The 4,447-nt window shown below is 33.3% G+C and overlaps 1 pseudogene; it reads left to right on the forward strand.

Annotated features, from left to right (window-relative positions):
• Nucleotides 1-835: 835 nt before the first annotated feature.
• LOC136043359 (protein disulfide-isomerase-like) lies at nt 836-2,923 on the forward strand (annotated as a pseudogene).
• Nucleotides 2,924-4,447: the final 1,524 nt, after the last annotated feature.

The raw sequence follows: 4,447 nt of genomic DNA on the forward strand, positions 1-4,447 counted from the left end.
TGCAAAATCGTGAGATCCTGGTTTCGCAACAAATTTTGGTTTTGAGTTCTGGTTAGAGGGAGGTCAAAAATCCCAAAGGAAACGAGTATATAAGAAAGCTGGAAAGTTTTGAGTAGATACAGCAATACCTACATTGATACAGGATAAACAGCCAAATCTTAAGTTGAAGTTTGATGTGCCTGATCTGAATTTGTATGTAAGTACTGAAATAAAATTATTTTTCTTGTTTATGCATCCAGACACCAGGCACAATTCTCGTGGTCTTTAGGTACTCTCTCTAATGCTAATTTGACTAGCATTAAACATAATGTGATTTATTAAACATAGTTGGAAAATCTTTTCGGAAACCCAAATTTGAATATGGAGAATCCAACAATCCAAAGAATTAGGCAAATTTTTCTGATACGTCGATGCCTGGGAATTATTTCCTAGAAGAGAATTCAACTCTTCATATCTGTTGAACCTGCACTTTCGGAATGCTCAGGCGCAGTTTTGCTGATATGGTAAAACCAGGGATGTTTTGAGAGTCACCTATGTTATCAACCATACCCTTCAATCAGATTTTAAAGAAACAGAAAAAGAATTTAGAAAAAAATGGCAATAATGCATGTGAAGCAAAACCGATTCTGGCATTTCATGACATGCCTCTAAGTTGTTACCATAAGTTTAACAAAAAGTAGAAACGCTAAATCTCCAGCTTGATAAATAATTCAATGTGGAGACATGAAATAAATTTGGAACCTTGATATTAAAAATACATCATGAGTTTGAAGAAAAAAGAAAATGTGACGTCATTAGAAAAACAATCCAATAATATAATAACAAATGGAACATTTTTATGTTTTTAAACTTTTTACGGGAAGTCGTAATTGCAAAAGTATTTTGAATTATTTTCATATATATTCCAAAATTTTAGAAAACACCACATTGGTACGTTCTCAAATGCTAATTTTCCATCTGTATCTCAATAGTCCTTGTGGTTGTTTGAATAGTAAGCTAATAAGTTCTTCACCATACAAGGAATTTAGATAGGACTGGAAATATGAAATTAATACTTATTGCTATTTTTCTTACTCTTCACTTAGCCTTGTCAGACGGAGAAATAAAAAAAGACGAAGGAATATTAGTTCTCACTAAAAAAAACTTTGCCAGTGCCTTGAGTGATAGTGAGCACATCCTTGTTCAGTTCTATTCCCCATGGTGTGGTATGAGCTTTCCCCCTCAATGCAAATCCCTAGGACCAGTGTATGCTAAAGTTGCACAGAAACTGGCATCTAATGGTTCACCAATCAAACTGGCTAAAGTAGATGCCATGAAAGAACAAGAACTCGCTGAAGAACATGGTGTTCGAAGATACCCAACATTGAAGCTCTTTAGAAATGGAAAACCTTCAGAATATACAGGCGGAAGAACATCTGATGAAATTGTTAATTGGCTCTTAAAGAAGACTGGTCCACCTGCTGTTGACCTGAAAAATGGAGACCAATCAAAAGCATTCATTGAAGATAATGAGTAGCTGTCATTGGTTTCTTCAAGGATCAATCCTCAAAAAAAGCCAAAACATTCCTCTCTGTAGCGGCTGTTTTAGACGATATCAAGTTTGGTATTACATCGGACAGCGAAGTATGCGCAGATCATGACGTTAGTGATGATGCCATTGTCCTCTTAAAAAAGTTTGATGATGGACGAGTCAATTTTAATGGAGAGTGGACAGAAGATGCTGTTAAAACCTTTGTTCAAGGTGAATTTCTACCACTTGTAGTCAAATTTAATTATGAGAGATTATCGAAAATCTTTGGTGGTTAAATCAAGTCTCATCTTCTCATTTTTGTCTCAAAGATATCCGAACAATATCAGAAAACCTATGAAGCCGCAAAGCAACTTGCCAGGGACTTCAGGGGACAGCTACTATTTCTGACCGTTGAAACTGAGGAAAAAGACCATCAGCGCATCATGGAATTTTTTGGTATAAAGAAAACTGAACTACCTACAATGAGGCTCATTAAACTTGAAGAGGATATGACCAAATATAAGCCTGAAGACCCTGAGCTTACTGCGGAAAACATGAAGTCTTTCGTCCAAGCTTTCCTCGATAATAAGCTAAAGCCTCACCTCTTGTCTGAAGAGATACCTGAAGATTGGGATAGCGAACCTGTGAAGGTTCTAGTGGCCAAGAATTTTCGTGAAGTTGTCTTTGATGACACCAAAGATGTCCTTGTGGAATTCTATACTCCGTGGTGCGGACATTGCAAATAACTGACACCTATTTATGAAAAGCTTGCCGAGAAATACAAGGACAACCAAAGTATTGTTATAGCCAAAATGGATGCCACTGTTAATGAATTGGAAGACACCAAAATTCAATCCTTCCCTACAATTAAACTGTACAAAAAAGGAGACAACAAGGCTGTGAAATACAATGGTGAACGTACCTTAGAAGGGATGTCCAAATTTATTGAAACAGGTGAAGTATATGGACAGGCTGCTCCTGATGAGGAGGAAGAAGAAGAAGAAGTTCATGCCAAAGACGAACTGTGAACCAATTACCTAAGTAATTACAATCCCTCAACCCATTCTTTCATTTTCTAAAGTTCTCTAACATTCTCTCTTTTTTTCACTCCATTTTTATTTTGGAAGAAAGAAAAAACAACTGGCTCAAGAGAAAGGGTTGTATTTTGTTTATTAGAAATTTGTTAACTTTGATAAATTTTTGTACGGGTTGGCTGTGGTGTACTGTGCCACATTGATTCTTTAATAGTCGGCATTCTATTTAAAAAAAATTGCCGATGTATAGTGGTCGAAAGCTTTGACAAAGTATGTTGGGTTTCTATTCGACACAATCATAGATCGAAAATATGTAGCTTCTGGCTGAAAATATTATATGTAAAATTAAGACCTCTAAATCCTCCTTTTTAAAACTCGATCAGCCATCAGAATTGTGAAGATATACCAATTATAAGATAATTAAGAAGTCGTTTCTATATATTCTAATATCCTGTCCCTAAAATAAAAAAAAATATTGCTGATGTATATTGGTTGAAAGCTATGACACAATATGTTGTGTTTCTTTTCGACACAATCATATATCAGAAATATAAAACATTTGGCGGAAAATTTTATATGTAAAATTAAGATATCTATCATTTGTGCAGTATTTAACCATTTTTTAGAACAATACTCTTAAAATCACAGCCATGATCTTTTTTTACATGTAGTTAATGGCGAAATGATAATATTTTAGATATTGTTCATTACTGAATGCTATATACATTGTCGTTATGATAATGTTATGTATTATTATGTGTAATTTTATTTATTAAGAATGTGATCCTGCCAAGAAATATTTATTATATGAACTGGCATACCATGGCACTGACCGATGACGCATTATGGTCAAAAATCAAGGAACGAGTAACATCTATTGCTATGATTTATCAACCACAGAAGAATGCCCGAAAAATCACATGTGATGCTTCACACAACAGCTATCAACGGAGACAGAACACCTCGATAATACCAGTCGTATAGAAGAAGCTTGATAGAAGAAGCTATAGAAGACATCTACTACTCATGATGTAGATCTCCAGCAAGAACTATGAACATCGACAGATACTAGGTATTCATAACGTAGACATTCGTTTTATGCAAATCTATATATATAAAAATAAGTTGTCTGTCTGTTATGTCTGTTACACTTTGTCTGTTACGCCAGATTATATCTTCTATATATATAAAAGAAAACAAACTAAAATGTAAAAACTGGAAATTGCATAAATATTCCGAAATATTTTGACAATAGATTAAAGTAATTCGAAAAAATAAAAATGGTAAAAAACCAAAAAGAAAAACTAAAAAAAACTAAAAAAAAATAAAAAATTAAAAAAATTAAAAAAAGAAAAAACCTAAAGAGAAAAAACGTAAAAAAAAAAAGATAAAAAACTAAAAAGAAAAAAAAATAACTAAAAAAGAAAAAACTAAAAAAACTGGGAATTGCACAAATATTTCAATATTTTTTGACAATAGATTAAAGTAATTCGAAAACCTTAAAACAGATACCCCAAATTTTGAGTTTTAATATAAATTGTTGGAGCTTTAGCATGCTTGGCATGTAAAGATTTTTCCAAGTGTCAATGTTAGAATGAACATTGACAAATTGAAGAAAACAAATCAATAAAAAGAAGAAACTAAAAAAAGAAAAAACTAAAAAAGAAAAAAACTAAAGAAGAAACTGTATCTATATATATAAAAATAAGTTGTATATATGCATGTTTGTTTGTTTGTGGGTTTGCATTTGACGTCATTATAAGTGTATAAGGCTTTGTATATGACGTCATTATAAGATGACACTACAGACCGGGACACCGGGACACAAATGACGACCGGGACACAGGGAATATAAATGACGACCGGGACTCAAAGAGAAATTACAGACCAGGACACAAATGAC

Source organism: Artemia franciscana, unplaced genomic scaffold, assembly GCF_032884065.1.
Source record: "Artemia franciscana unplaced genomic scaffold, ASM3288406v1 Scaffold_4971, whole genome shotgun sequence".
In the NCBI taxonomy this organism is placed as follows: domain Eukaryota; kingdom Metazoa; phylum Arthropoda; class Branchiopoda; order Anostraca; family Artemiidae; genus Artemia; species Artemia franciscana.